Source organism: Anas platyrhynchos, chromosome 2, assembly GCF_047663525.1.
Source record: "Anas platyrhynchos isolate ZD024472 breed Pekin duck chromosome 2, IASCAAS_PekinDuck_T2T, whole genome shotgun sequence".
Classification (NCBI taxonomy): domain Eukaryota; kingdom Metazoa; phylum Chordata; class Aves; order Anseriformes; family Anatidae; genus Anas; species Anas platyrhynchos.
The window spans coordinates 71038510-71055379 of record NC_092588.1 but is presented as its reverse complement, the minus strand read 5'-3'; positions in this window follow the sequence as shown (position 1 = coordinate 71055379).

The window sequence follows — 16870 nt, the reverse complement described above, 5'->3', positions numbered from 1 at the left end:
AAGTAATACAAAGAAGTAAAAATTATATTTAATATCTCACCTATCCATGGCTTATAGTCCTTATATTTTATTTCAAAATGTCCAGAAGAGCCCATTCTCGCATTCCCTTAAGTCTTCCCTCATTATTTTCATAGTAGAAAAAAAAAAATAAATATGATACAGAATCAAAGATTAACACTAATGTTTTGTAAGAGGCTAACTAACGTATTAGTGCAGATGTAATTCCCCTTAATCATAAGCTTGACTGGGGATGGTCAGTCTTTGGTTTTAGAAAAGTCTTAGCATTTATAAAGAGAATAAAATATGGTTGAATACAGATAAATGAGGAATAATTATCAGGCGAAAAAAAGGAGAACATTCTTTTATTTCAACACAAAGTTAGTGACTCATTAGAGATATTGCATATTGAAAATGTCGCTGAAGTAAGAATAGTTTATCATCCTACTGATAAACTATTTTTTGTTTAAAGTAGAATTTGTCCCCATTCAAGTATTTTGAATTAAACACAGTATTTTGGATTGAAGAGAAAGTAAAAGAAAAAAGAGTCAAAGTTCTTTGAAACTCATTTTCAGAATGTACTGTGCAAACAAAATTTCAGAACTCTGGAGGAAACGCCCCATTTTCCCTGTGCAATAGTCATCTATGAATGCATGTTGTGAGAATCTCCCATTTGTCATTTGGAAACGTATGTTTCCACTGATCTCAATAGGAGCCAAATGCTTAACATCATGCATATTTCATATGTTTATATGTAACTTGTATATTGAATATTCTGGTATGCATGTAGTCAAGTAGACAACCATCAATGACAAACACAGCATTACATACAAAATTTTTCAGAAGTATTTTAGCCACATATTATTAAAGTTATATTCTGATTATTATGTTAACCTAATATGTGTTTTTTTTTTGTTTTGTTTTGTTTTTTTTATGCTATTATCTACTTAGGTGTAAATCACCATGTATTAGGAAATGAGATGAAAGAACCAACTGAAACTAAAAGCAGGATTCTAGACTACCGAGAATAATGTGATGTAACAACTTAGATGTTACCAAGGGAAGTGCCATATTGTGATCTGCTTTTCATGGTGTCAGAGAGAAAAAAAAAAAAAAAAAAAAAAAAGATAAAGACAAGGGTGATAGACAATCAATGTCACGTTTGAAAAAACTTTGAATTTTGCATGAGATACTAAGGGATTATTATACTAGTTCTCCTCCTTCTTTTCCTCTTCCTTTCCTCCCCTCCTAAGATAATAAACCCAAACTCTTCAGATGAGGCAGGTCCAACCTTTCTGATTACAGATCTAGATGTTAGGTTTATAGCTTCTACCAATCTGTGTGGATGTTGCAACATCTTCTAAAAGGAGCAATTATGTTGTTTCAAAATTTTATGATGTTACTTAAGAGCTGCTTAGAAATCAGCTTCTAGCTCCAAGGAATCCTCAAAGGGAAGTTAAGACAAAAGCCCCTCTCCTACAAATTTAGATGCAAATAATATTTGATATAGTAATGGAACTGCAGTTGTTTTCTGCCCCCTGTCTCCAGTTCCATCATCTAGGCTTAACATTAATAGAAAAAAGTAAAATTTATTATTATTATTATCATTACCTGGCTTATTTATTATTATTATTATTATTATTATTATTATTATTATTATTATTATTATTATTATTATTATTATTATTATTATTTATTATTATTAACTGGCTCATGCTTCTCGCTTCTCACTATAACAATATTCTACTATTCCAGCTACCTTTTCTGTCACTAGCAAAAAAAATCTTGGAGTTAGAATTGATGATCCTTATGGGTCCCTTCTAACTCAGGATATTCTATGACTTTATGAAATCTACAGTACTTCTGCAATACTAACAAAGATTGTTACTGCTACAGAACCTGTTGCATAATTTCTCCTCTGGTTCAATGGTTACCAATATTCTTTTAACCTCTGGAACTTCATGTGTGCGAATTGTTGCATAATGTGTTTGACATTGTCTTTCTTAGTTATCTTTTGTAGATTCTTCAACGAAATTTATGGAACAGGAGGGTTGCTCAGCCCATAGATTACAAAAAAAAAAAAGCTTGGCAGATTGATTTAGGACTGACTGTTTCTTCCTCAGAACTTGTGTTGAGAACAGTACTAGAAAACTTGAATGATAACCACCAAATCTTATCAATTATTATTATTTATTTAATTCTCAGAGTTGAATATTTATATTAGAGCAGTGGCCACTGGGGGAGTGGGGGGGATGAGGGGGATATTAGTGCTAACCTAATATTTTTTCAGTGTTAAGCTTTTATCTGCTTAATAATAAGTAATCTCTACAGTGATGTCATCCTTTAATTCACAATTAAAAGCAAACAAACAAAGCTACGGACTCCACTGCTGCCACTCCTCAAAGTCTTTGTTGGGGTGGGAAGAGGGAGTGGGGGTGGAGAGAGAAAGAGAGAGAGAGACAATAATTCAAACCTTTGTTATCTGCCATATGGGGAAACATTTGCCCCTGACATTACTATTAGTAAATGTCAAAAGTTGTTTACAAAGCTAAAAGCATTAAGGACCAAGAATGGGATCAACATATTTTGTGATATAAATTTTTAAAGGTTAATCTTCTGTGATTAGCTTAACTCAACAATGCTAAGCACAAAGTAAATTGCTTAATGCGTGTTATCATAAATGGCTTCACTCTTTCATTCTAAGCTTCCTAATATTGATTTATTTGATTTCACAGTCATAAACTTTGCACATACTTCATATAGATGAAATATTATATATTGTCCTGTTTTTCATCTAAACAACAGAGGGAGATTGAAGCAAAGAAGAAAGCTAAGTTTGTCTGTAATAATGAATACAAACAATTCATGGAGATATTTGCAAAGATATAGAAAAAGTATACTTTCTCAAGAGTCAAGTGTAATTGAAATCTTATTTCATTTTCTCCTATTTTGTGCTTTTCATGCCAACACCAGTCTAAAGACTACAAGAATAATGTAATTCTTACTACTCAATTCCTACAAGGTGAAAGAAGACAAAATAATGTCTTATTTGTTATGAAAGCGGGAAAAGAAATAAAGAAAGAATATTTTCATTTGACAAGCTAAATGTTTACAGTGTTCTATCAACTCAAACTCTCTTTGCTGTTAATTTTATGGGGAAGGAGCAACAGAGAAGTTGGTCTGTGTTGGCAGCTGATTGTCATCCTACAGTCTTCTATACACTTCACAGATATAATAATTTTCCCTGTAACTAAAAGTGACAGATTTGTTTGAGTTTGGAAATTATAAATACTTGCAGCTCAGTATATTTTTCCACACTATTATAAAAGTCACAAGAAATGGCAACAAATAAAGCTATAAACAAGTCTGGAAGAATATCATGAACCAAAGATTCAAAATATGTCAAACGTTTTGATCAAAATGGCTTTTGGTGGACATTTCCTTTAAAGTTTTGTTGCTCTCCACTCTCTCAGTCCAATAGTATGGATTTGAATCCCAACTGTATCATGCTGATAGTACAGAAGACCCTCAGATGGGAGCCAATGAAATTTCCATTCATTTAAATGCTCCTTTACGTTAACATAATGGCATAGAAAGAGGTCTTATGTGCACAGACTATTTACAGTTACAGCTCATAAGGAAGCCAAAATGTGCATAATAGAATATTAATTTATTTCCTCTGTTTATATACCGTGAATGAACTTGAAAAACAAGAGAGAAGATTGTTTTTGAGAACTAGCTGCTTAAAATAAACTATTTCATATAAATCTTTGAAGAAGCAAAGTCTCAAATATTTCTTATTTAAAAAGACTTTTATAACTATGACCTTTTAAGTTATATGGCTTTTAGATTTTTAAGCACTTAGGTATATTTTATATGAAATCAGTGTATGTAATATTGAAAGGAGGAGATGATTACTTTTGTTACTTCTGATAGAAATTTACGTTAGTTGCTGCTGATTTTGGTACTGATTTTCAGTACCAAATGATTTAACAGACCCATCTGATCATCAACAGCTATAATGATAATAATAATAATAAAAAAAAAAAAGCCAAATTTTCATATGACCTACAAAACCCACAATAAACTTTCAGTTCATTGAATTCAAAAACATTACTTGTACACAATGTATTCCCCTGTGCATTTGCGCCAGGGGAGTTTTAGGTTGGATGTTAGGAAGAACTTCTTTACCGAAAGGGTTGTTAGGCATTGGAACAGGCTGCCCAGGGAAGTGGTTGAGTCACCATCCCTGGAGGTCTTTAAATGACGCTTAGATGTAGAGCTTAGTGATATGGTTTAGTGGAGGACTTGTTAGTGTCAGGTCAGAGTTTGGACTCGATGACCTTGAGGTCTATTACAACCTAGAAATTCTGTGATTCTGTGTGATTATTACCTAGAAGGAGGAATTCACACATTAAAAATAAATGTTAACATATTTACCAAACTACCTCAACGTCCCTTTTCTTTGATGAATCAGGTACACATTACATTTGTACAGATACGGCATCAACTCTTGGGGTCTAAGTACAGACAAAAAAGAAGTGAAAATGTGGATCCTAGGATTCACCTAGTAATTGGGTTCCATTGTAGGAGACAGAAAACAGAAGGGAGAATCCCTTCCATTTTCTTAAAAGTCAGCAATGAAGTGTCTTAATGGGAACAGCTAAACTAAAACACTACTGTTAAAAATTATGTTGATAGGACAACTTTACAATAAAGTAAAACACACAATGAAATTAATAGCAATTTATCTAGCAAAACGCAAAGGTATTTCTTCCATAACTACTACTGCTCTTTCATCTGTTCACTCTTGACAGTGCAGGCCCATCGTAATACATAGACCAACTGTATAGTATCAGACAGAGAAAGACAGATTTGTAATTAGGGCTTTGAACAGGAATGTCTTTTGTCTACCTTGTGCAAACAGACAAAGACAACCCAGAAGAGACTGTTTCCCTTCCAGCATCACTGCAGAAATCCTGATTTTCAGTCTTGAGGGCACTAAGGTGATGAATATATATGTAACAAAACAGTAATTGCCTATCGTTAAAAAAATAATGTTTTTAGTTTTTATTAGAAAAATAACATTTAAGCAATTTTTGTTTAAAAAAGTAAGAGAATGCTTACATATTTGCATAAGTATGATAAATTATTGTTTTGAGGTTTGTTGTGTTTTTTTTTTGTTTGTTTGTTTGTTTGTTTCACTTTGTTTTTTAGAAGTTCTTAGCACACAAGATAACAAAAAAAAAAGATTTAAGAAGTGACCTAATAGTGTTCTGCATCTGTGTAAGTTTCAAGAACTGCTTGTCTTAATGGAAAACAAAACAAAACAAAACATCGGAAAAACTGGTCTGGAGTTCATTCTAATCAGATATGAGTGACGGAGGAGGCAGTGGGAAAAAACTGTTGGAATGATACTGGTGCTGTCTTTTAACTTTCCAGTATATGTTCTGGATCCAGAAAGGAAATAATTTCTGAAAGGACATATTATACAGCACAGATAATGTGTGCAATAATGCTGACAGTCCTGCAAACCATAGGACCTACTGAGTATATGCAAAGTGGGTAGGATTATTTGGCATTGTCTGGATTAGACATGGTAGATGCTTGGTACATATAAGAGACCTCATCCCGTATCACAGAATGAGCTGTTAGACATAGGCTGTTCCAGACACTGGATGGGATGTGTCTAACTAGAAATGTCCCCTTTGTAAGATTCCCATCCCACAGGACAAATACAAGATAGAATACTGAAAAATAAAGAATATATATATTAAAAAAAAAAATACTCAGGAGACTCCCTCATTTATTATGTTTGTGACTCAAACTTCAAATATGGAAGTACAGAAAAACACCACAGTCTCTTCATCAGTTACCCCCACAGATGGACTTGGAGAATACAATTCCACCTGAAGCTTACAGCCAAGCTTTATTGTTTTCAGTTTCGAAAGCTGTCAGCATTTAAATAGAGTATAAGTAAACAAAGAGAAACAAATTCTTTTTTTTTCCAAAAATTCTTACTCAATATGAAACATAAATTATCAAGTATACTGAGTAGTAAAACAAACTCTTCTACCAGATACATTAAAGAAGTCACTGTTTTACCATCATATAATTTAAGAAGGCATCTGGGAATTTCTACTCTATTATTATTCATTGGTTTCGAACAATAGCAACCTTACAGCTGCTTGTCATTCAGTAAATTAAATGTTATTTAGTGTGAATAAGAACACACAAAATTATTGAGACTCCTGTCAATGATACCAGTTCTTTTTCTCTTAGATGGATGAAGCAGATGGATAACTTATGTTTTCTTCACACTTTTCCTACTAATCAGTAATTAACAGTAGCAATATCAATGTATATCGTTGAAACACATATAGAGTGTTTTTTTTATTTATTTTTATTTTTTCCTTTTCAATTAGGTACTTTTCCTTCTTCATCAGACTATATCTTATCAACAGACCTATATCTTTCATACTGCACAAATAAAATATTTCCTTAGGAAAAGGCAACAACAATCTTATTCTGTACGATGGGTTTGTTATATGGAAGTCTTATCTGAGCCAGTGTTCAGAAGTATTTGCCATCACATATGCCACAACAGAGGTTGTGCTTGAAACATCCCAGCTGTGAAGATTCCAAAATGTTCTATTTGTCCTCATTTTATCATGGCTTTCTCTATTCAGTGTTCAATTTCAGCAAGTTAAGCTGCTAAGCCATAGAAGATTACTGAAGTTGATGAGAAGCAAATGCACAATCCGCTTTACCTGTTTAGCTATGAGGACTCCAGCTTCATAGAATAGAATCACAGAGTCATAGCATATCCTGAATTGGAAGGGACTTACAAGGATCAGCGAATCCAACTCCTGGCTCCACAAAGGATCAACCAAAAATCAAACCATATGTCTGAGAGCATTGTCCAAATGCTTCTTGAACTCTGGCAGACTTGCTGCCATGACCAGCGATCCTGTTCCTAGCGAGTGCCTGGGCACCCTCTCAGTGAAGAACCTTTTCCTGATATCCAACCTAAACCTCCCCTGATGCAGCTCCATGCCATTCCCCCAGGTTCTATTGCTGGTCACCAGAGAAGAGATCAGTGCTTGCCTATCCAGTCTCCCTCATGAGGAAGGTATAGGTCTTGATGAGGTCTCTCCTCAGTCTACTCTTCTCTGTGCTGAACAAACCAAGTGACTTCAGTCATACTTCCCATGTCTTGACCTCTAGGCCTTTTACTATCTTTGTAGTCCTCCGTTGCACACTGTTTTATGTCCTTCTTATAATGTGGCACTAAGAATTGCACACAACAATTGAGGTCAGGCCACACCAGAGCAGAACAGAGCGGGACAATCACTTTCCTCAACTGGCCAGCAATGCTGTGCCTGATACACACAAAATGCACCCCAGATACAACTTACTAGCTGTAGGGTGGTAGCAAACAAGTGGAGTCACAGAAATGTTATAAAACAGTCATGACTATTTCTGATCATCCAAAAGAATAAAATGGTATTGGGAAATTTCAGAGAAACATCTTTCAACATCTGGCATCAGGTCTGCTGATGAACCAGAACACAAAGCTTATTGTGTAGATGAAGCTATGCCAATGAAAGTACACAAACTGTAGGAGGCAGAATGAATGTGCCAGTAATTCCTTCTCTCCATCCATGTTTCATCCACTGCAGAGGGGTCTTTCAACAACACTTATACTACCATGTGTAGAGGTTTGGAAGAATCACTATATAAGCAAGTTCTCAAAAAAACAAAAACTACTACCAGAAAGGTTTGTTAATGTACTAACTGTATTCATTCCAGAGAAAGACTGGTGTCCAATGTGACAAGAACAACAACAACAAAAAAAAACAAAAAACAAAACAAAACAAAAAAAAAAAACACCACACTTGTAGTGGTTAATGGGTAAACAAATAGAATATATTTTGACATATATGAAGCAAATTACATATTAAACTCTGAATATAATAAAATGACACCACATGTTTCTGCTGTCTGCAGCTGAGGAATGCTAAATTCAGATTTTGATTCATTATCACTGGCAGCACTGGTACCTGAATGCAGAGGTGAGTTGGAGACCTACTTCAGTATGGAGCTGGGATGGCTGAAGCCACAGTAATTTAAGAAATAATTATATGAATACCTTTTATTTATTTAATTTATATATATATATTTCCGTTATATCTTTTTCATACGGAGCATCTTCTTAAAGAAGTCTTTGCTTCCCTAGCTCTCAGACTGGGTGTAAATGGGTCTTGGTAGCATGGGGGCTGCAAAGGGGAATGTGGCAACAGGCAGAGGGTTGTCCCATGCCAATCACAACTAGTTCCAGACAGCTCTGCAATAATCCCCCCACTGGACAAAGCTGAGCCCATCATGTCTGTGGTACCTCTGAGAAAACATGCTCATAGAATCATAGAATCACAGAATCATAGAATCATAGAATGGTTTGGATTGGAAGCGACCTTAAAGATCATCTAGTTCCAAACCCCCTGCCATGGGCAGGGACACTTCCCACTAGATCAAAGGCCCAATGCCCCATCCTACCTGCCCTTAAACACTTCCAGGGAGGGGACGTCCACAACTTCTCTGGGTAATCTGTCTCACTACCCTCAGAGTAAAGAATTTCTTCCTTACATCTAATCTAAATCTACCCTCTTTTAGTTTAAAACCCTTGTCCTATCACTATACCCCCCAACAAAGACCCAAAACAAAAATCCAGAACAAAAGACCCAAAGACCCAAATACAAAAACAAAAGACCTTAAGACCCAAAACAAAACCCCCAGCTTTTCTGCAGGCCCCCTTTAGGTATTGGAAGGCTTCTATAAGGTCTCCCCAGAGTATTCTCTTCTCCATGATGAACAACCCCAATTCTCTTAGCCTGTTGAGAGTTGCGAGTTGTTCCAGCCCTTTTACCGTTCTTATCAAATCACCTCCCTCAGCTTGCTGATCATGCTTCTTTTGATACAGTCCAGGTTACAGTTGGCTTCCTGGGCTACATGTTGATGAAGTCTTGATCTTTTACAATACAGAAACAGCGTTTTAATAAATTCTAATTAGGTCTATTCAAGATGACCGCCCAAAACCAGACTGTGATTTAAAACTTTGCTCTGTGTTTTCGCAATGTCACTCCTTTGTAATCTAGGCAAACAAATTCTATCACTACATGACGTGGCAAGCATGTTCAACAGACAGCACGCTTTTTTGCTCTTTATACCTGTGCAGCAGGGCAGTTGATTTCAGGTAGGGTTACTTTAACTTGTTTATTATTATTAATAATAATATAATCATCATCATTATTTATTTATTTATTATTTAATGTGAGTTTTCATTATGATTTGTGATTACTTAGAATTCCAGCCTGGTACTTCAGTGATACAGTCAACAGGATGTGGCTGATACAGGAACCAGCTATTTTTAGGTAAAACTCCTGAAGTGGGACTTAATTCTAAGTCTTTTATGCATTTTTATTTCTCAAGCTGCTTGCCAGGCTTGAATGATACATGATTAATAATTGAGAATATCATATTTAGAATATCATATTTAATCCATAAAAGGATTAGCAGCTTGGGTTACCAAAAGGCAAAAAATGTGTTTCCATGTTTCCTTCCTTCCTGAAAGGAAGAAAAGGAAGAGATGAGCTGGTAGTGATGATAATTTATCTGTCAATCAATCTTTATTTAGTCTTGATATATTAATTTCTACATTCCCCCATTTTCATATATGATCCTTTCTCCTCTGATCAAGAGAATTAATAACAAGATTGTTTTGACTGCATTAATATTAAAACTAGATTTTTCTTAAAAATTTCTCTTAAAATATGGGCTGAGTAGTGATGCTATGAGACTTAAGGTTAATACAAGGTATTCTTTTCCTAGATAGACCGTGTAGTTAGCCATATGGTCCAATGTCTTTATGTGTGATGAGAGAAATGTCACTTCCACATTTTTTTCCCATGTGACAATTGTTTGCACTTTCAACCAGATCAAAATAAAACTATCAATCAACTTCATTACAATATCTTATGAATTTAACATTTGAAATTTTCAATTACACTCCTTCAGAGTGCTAGTGCTAACAATCTACTTGTGACATCTTGAAGCAGTCAGCATACCTACCTTTCTTCCCAATATGAACCGCATAATGCATTGTTTATTATTATTTTAATTTCAAAAATCATCAAACTCTTCCTTTTGGAGCTTAGAATGTACTGCAGAAAAGGTTATGATGACAATCTTGTTTTTCACATTTATCTTTAAAAGATTTTCTTGGGTTGTAGGAACCATCATGTAAAAAATTGACAATTTTGAAAAAAGACTTTACTGTTGAGAAATTTTGCCATATTCCTGCTGACAGTTCAAAACCTATGAAATCTCTGTGTCTTAATGTCTTAATTTCTTCATCATTCAGTGGATTCCAACTAGTTCCTTATTCTGTGTTCAGTAGCAGTCATACCTACATGCTTTTCAGAGATAGGCAAAATAAATCTCATGGAACAGTATGTTCATTCAATAGTGTGCCTAATGATTATTTCATTCCTTACCAGCTGTTAGCTTCAGTTCTGAAACATATAAAGATTTAGATTCGCTCATAGAAGCCTGTTCATAAGACTTTTCTACTGTTTCTGTAGACTTTAGTTTTTAATCTCTATTACATCTACCACTGTCCAGTTTCACCTTGAATTTTTCTATGTACCTTCCAGTCAGTGGGAACTTTACTGACTTCTCCATGACTTTTCAGATATGAGGAATAGTGGCTTAGCAACTACATCTACCAGTTTCCACAGGATCTGCAGATGTATCTCATGGTCCCATGGACTTATGCACTTTCAGATTCCTTAGCTGGTCTCAAACTTGATCTTTTGCAATGGTCAGTTCATGTTATTAAGAAAGGTCAGAACATGCTGGTAAGAAAAAGGAGGAGTGAACAGAAAAATGAGAAACAACCAGGGAAACACCAAGGTCAGAAGAGGAGGAGGTGCTCCATTACACAGCAGATATATCCCTGCTATCATGTAGACCCCACACTGCAGCAGAGGAAAAGAGTGAGAAGTAAGGAGTGACAGAGTAAAACTGTTGTGTACTGACAGTAAATCCCCACCAGAAGATACTGCTAGTCTATCATTGAAAGGACTGAATGTGACCTGCAGCAATAACAAGGAGAAAGGAGTTGGAGTGAAGTTGAAACTGGGAAAAATTGAAAGAAACCTGTTTTCCCTAAGTCTGTAAATGAAAAAAAAAAAAAATTTTTTTTTTTCTTTCCTTTTCTTCCCAATACCCAAATCAGTAATTACATATTAATTTTTATTGTCAGTAATTTAATTTTCCCCTAATCAACTCTGTTTTACCCACAACGGTAATTGGTAAGTGATCTTCTTGTCTCTGTCTTGAATCTCAAGCTTTCTCATTCCTGCACTTCCTAGCTTTGCCCCCATTCCACCAATCCAGAGGAGTGAGCAAGTGGCTGGATTCACAGCTCTCCTTGTTGTTCTGGAAAAGAGAAATGAGAAAAAAAAATAATTAAAAAGAAAAACTTTCAGTTTTCTCACAAATTCTCAGTTACAGAATGCATGGGATGACACAGGACTGACTTTTATTTAATTTCAACAAAACCTTTTTTGGTTACGTCTAAGGTTTTTGGTAAATGTCCTTGAGTGCAGGGTTAGATCTCAGAGATAGGTGACTCAAAGCCATAAGTTATGTGTGAAACACTTTCTGAACTATGTCTTCATGGCTAGTTCATTCCAGTTTAGAGCAAAACCCAAAATCTAGCCAATGTTTAAGTGGTTCAGGATTTTGCATTCAAGTCAGATCTCTAATTGATCTAATCCCTATCCTACCAGCAGCCGAAGAACAGGAAACAGTTTTTATTGATATAAGAGTTTAGAACCATTCAGCTCTAAGCCACACAATTAGAAAATCTCTTAGGTTTTGCTTTCTTGTTTTCTTCAATTCAGTTACAACTACTTCGGAAAAACTCTCCTCTTTATCATGCTACAATGTCTCTAAAATTTCTCAAGAGTTTCTGATGTTAAAATGGAAAAAAAAAAGACATAGCTAATAGAGATTGGTCAACAAATTGATCATATATCAAATGCAGACATCATAAACAGCAATCACAGATGCATTCAATAACATTCATCCAGAAATTCTTGCTATGCACTGGGTTGACTACTTCAAGGGAGCTAGTGGTTCTCTTATCACTGCTCATCACTGACTTGATAAGAACGATGTTTCTTTTTCTTTTCCTTCTGTGTTGCTTTTCTTCAGTATGATTTGTTATTGGGTACTCTGAATATTTATTTATTAATGTATTTATTTTTTATTGCAGTTCGCTATGTCTCTTTTGGGAATAAAATGAGAAGTGAAGAAGAAGCTTTTTATGTGTCTCTTGACTACAAATGTTCCAAAATGGAAATGTGTAAGGCTGCTTGGCATGGGAAGTTGAGATGAGAAACACTGTAAAGTCAGAGAGAGAAATTAAGACAACTTTTGCTTAAGGCACTGTCTTTTAAAAATGAGAGACTAATAGTATTAGAATTGCCTAGAAGACTTTCAAGGACTAAGATTTGGATAGAAGGGAGCTCCAACGTCATGTGAGGCTGAACTTTTTTTCAGGGAGGGAATCAATATGTTATATCATACGTTATATGATATAACAATATCATTGACAATATATGTCAATCAATATGTTATATGATATGTTTTATAAATATAGCATATAACACCATACCTCCAATAATTGTTATCAGAAGAGGAAAGATCTGAGAAAGATGAATGATATTTCAAGTATTTCAAATAATACAGTGACCAACTTAAACAGCTGCTTAGCCCTCTAAAATAATACTAGCTGAGAAAAGGCACTTAAAAGAAATAGGAAACTAGTTGTATTTAGAATTTAGTCTTGAAAACACAAATTCTCACATCTTTGAGTGCTTATATACATGGACCACAATTTTTCCTCTGTTAGGCAAGGGACTTCAGAAATGAGAAGAGAGATTTTTTTTAGCTGCTAAGAGGGTTTTTTCAGTGTTACATTCTCTTCTTATAAATTGTTCTGATGGTGATATTTTAGTGTCAAACGGTAGACATTGTGAGTTGCCTCCCATACTGCTGTATCATGAGGTTCAACTTTTCTTCAGATCCATTCTGAGCAGTGAAAATAATGGCATTAGGGAAATGACTAAAATGGCCTAATACAGCCAAGAGTAAAAACAAATAAAAAAAGAAATGAATAATAAGATTAATAGTTGTGCAGAGAAGGGAAAATGAAGTAGAAGATAGGGAAAAATCTCATAGCAATAAACCTATTACAAATGGTTTGGTACAGAATTAAAATGAAAAAAAAAATATGGGGTTAATTAGATTGACAACTACTGTTTATGTCCTGAGATCTTTACTTGACCCAGTGCTGTAGTTCTTGTCAAGCTACAAAAAAGTTCAAAAGGAAGACAGATATAAAGAGAATGCTGTCTTCATCACTTGCTAAATTCTGCATGGCAAAAAGGAGAGAAATTAAGACATAAATCTCTACATGCTACTAGGAAACTCAACCTAAGTATATTGAGCTGTTTAAATCCCTGTAAACATGTCACATCTCAAGTTATTTTGGTGTATGTTAAATTAGTAATTACACCATCCAATTAAATGTACTTTAAATTTACTCACATAGGAGACAATCTTCTAACAATTTCTAAGTGTATTTTTATCACCACGCATCAATGTGTGATTTCTTTTTACTGAACTATAAAAGTCATTTGTAGCTTTCCTTTGTGGAAAAGAGAAAATTCAGAAGAGGTTCAATAGGAGAAAAATAAAATGTTAAGTGGCATAACAGAAGATGGTTTGAAAGATTGAAATTGTTCACTTTTTTACTTTTTTTACTTTTTTAAAAAAATATTTATTTATTTATTTATTTTAGTGCAGGAATGAGTTTCAAACCAAACAAGAGCAGATGCAAAGACCTTGCCAAAACTGATGTGGATCCTAAAAGTTCATAGGTTGACTGGGAGACTTAAAAAGTTTATGGAAGAGAAAGCCATTGTGGGTTAAAAATATATAGACACATGTAGAGCCAGACTTTTGAAGTGAAAGTAAGTGAAGGCTGAAAGTAGCATTAGGTAGAAGGGTTATAAACTTGTTCTGTCTTCTTCCATGTCAGTCTCTTCTGGATGCTGCACACAGCAGACAGATACACCATGCATCTTGGTCTTTGACTTGAGCCTGAACTGGTATTAAAATTATTAAGTTCTCTAAGTGATTTCACCCACTGATGTCTTCAAGTGAAACTGTAGATGAATGCTCAAAACCGTTTGTACTAACTTTGTAAATTATGAGTAACTACTCTGCACTAGTAGTTCTAAGATTATTCTTGTATAGTCTGAAAACTTCCCTTCTATTGCTCTGAGTTTTGAAATGAAAATTTATTCAATTATTGTATTTTTGATGCATCAACACAAACTTTTATTCTTAGAGCAACCATATTTCCTTCTACCTGTCTGATCTGACAAGGCTTTCCACCCCTGTTATTTCTACCACTCTCAGCTTCTTAAGGATTTTGTTTTATATTCACTTTAATTTCATTATTTATATTTTGTTTATATTTTATATTTTAAAGATTTTCCAATTAACAAAAAATTTCTACAGGTTGAAAATAAAAAATAAAATAAAATAAAAAAGACTAAGATATCCTTCTTAAAGGATATTTTTGTCCAACACTTAACTCTTGATAGTTATATACATCTATCTATGTACTAGGCCAAGATTTTGGTCTCAAATGGATTCTAGAAAATTTTGCATGTGGATTCAAGATAAACCAAGAATTTGCTCAACAATGGAAATCTGATTAAGCTGCTTTAGTGGACACAGTCATAATCTTAAATTTTTATGGACAGGGAAGCAATAGTAATTCCATCAATTTATTTTATTTTATTATTATTATTATTATTTTTAATGTAACTGTGCAAGTCTATCAATCTCTCAAATTAATTTCTCACATGGCAGTTTTTTCCTCTATGTAATTTTTTCCTATACCTTGGCAGGCTGATGTAACACCACAAAGCTTTCCATTGAATAAGATCACGAACTGTATAGTCAGTCTGGGTTAGCTGTCTTGGCTGTATCCGCTCCAAACGTCTTCTGCACCCGCAGCCTCCTCACTATCAGGGCAGCAAGAGAAGCAGAAAAGTCCTTGGCTCTGTGTAAGCACTACTCTGCCACAACTAAAAACATCAGTATGTTATCACCCCTACTTTCAATGAAAATCCAAAACACAGCATTATGTGAACCTCTGTGAAGAAAATTAACTTTATCCCAGTGAAAACCATGACACTACCTGATACTACTGACACAACTACATGATAATTACCTAGTTATTCTGCAACATCTTCTCAGTAGCTTAAAACAGGAAAGATCAAAATGCATGAATAAATTCTCAAATGTACGCAATCTAAGTAGCTAAATTAATGTTTGGGTGCTGCCTTTACAATTGCAAAGAGCAACAAAATTATGATTTATATATATATATAAATATATAAATAAATCATAAATAGTAAAAAACTTTAATTTTATTTGAAATTTTATTTTTTATGGTTTGCTATTTATTAAACAGATTGTTGTTTAAAAGTCAACATTACTCATAAAATAACATTCTTACTGCTTTAAGGTTAAAAAATGGTTATGATGGTTATGGTGTTAAGAAACTGCCTTATGGTAACTCTGAAAATACTAACTCACGGGCAAGAATGGCACAGTGCTGATTCCAAAACTAACACAGCTTTCAACATTAGAGTGGCAGGGATAGCTTGTTTCCATCAACATCACTGTGATTCTAAGATCAGAATAATTAGATATTTATTTAATACTAAATGAATTCCTAGCCCTCGGTCATTCAATGTAATACCTGTGTAATTGTATAAAATTCATCTTCATTGAAAGCACTCAGCTGCATTTCCATATATTATGGAAACTCAGAATTTCATAATAACTTTATAATTTCTAATTGGGGAATAATACAAATCAGTTGTAATAGCAGCATACTATTAACAAAACTCAATGATGTTCACCATCTTAAAAAAAAAAAATCTTAAAATAAATAAATAAATAAAGCTTATACATAAAATAATGTTTAAATATCAGTTTCTTAAAAATTTTCAATATTTCAAATTCTAACAAAGAGTAAAAATACTACTTAAAAAAAAAGAACATCTAGACAATTTACAGAAAGCAATTTGTTTCTTTCTGCTTTATGCAATGCTATGACATTACAGAACTTATCCATTAACTGCTCTAAATTTATTGTTTATTTCTGTATCTATCTACATGTCTATCTACAGCTAGACTAGAAATGGTTCAGTGAACACAGTTGCAGTATGTGGTCAAGGCTTTTCTCAGTCTTTAATGTATCTTCACAACTTCATTAGCTCAAAGCACTCTATCTACAGAACATTCTTTTCCTTTTAGCACTGACTTACCAAATGTTACTCTCTTATTAGACACTTTTAGGAGCAGATTAGACAGTCTTCAGAAAGATTGTTGTATAAATCATTTTGTACTGGAGTAGAGGAATGAACTCAATGACTCTCAAGGTCTCTTCATTCTACCTTCTAGGCTTTCACAAAAATTAACAGAGAAGTCAAATGTTAGAGATGACTGGGAAAACTCTGGTCATGAACTAATGCCACGTGATATCAGTGTCAACTTTTTCAATCAACTGTAAATGGTATATGATTAAGGGAAACAACATTGAATATTCTAACCCATATTTTTTACATTAATTTTTATCTGTTATCATTCTGGCAAAAATTATCAAAGAGATTAGGATAATAGATGTTACAAATACCTTTAAAATATATTTGGATGCATA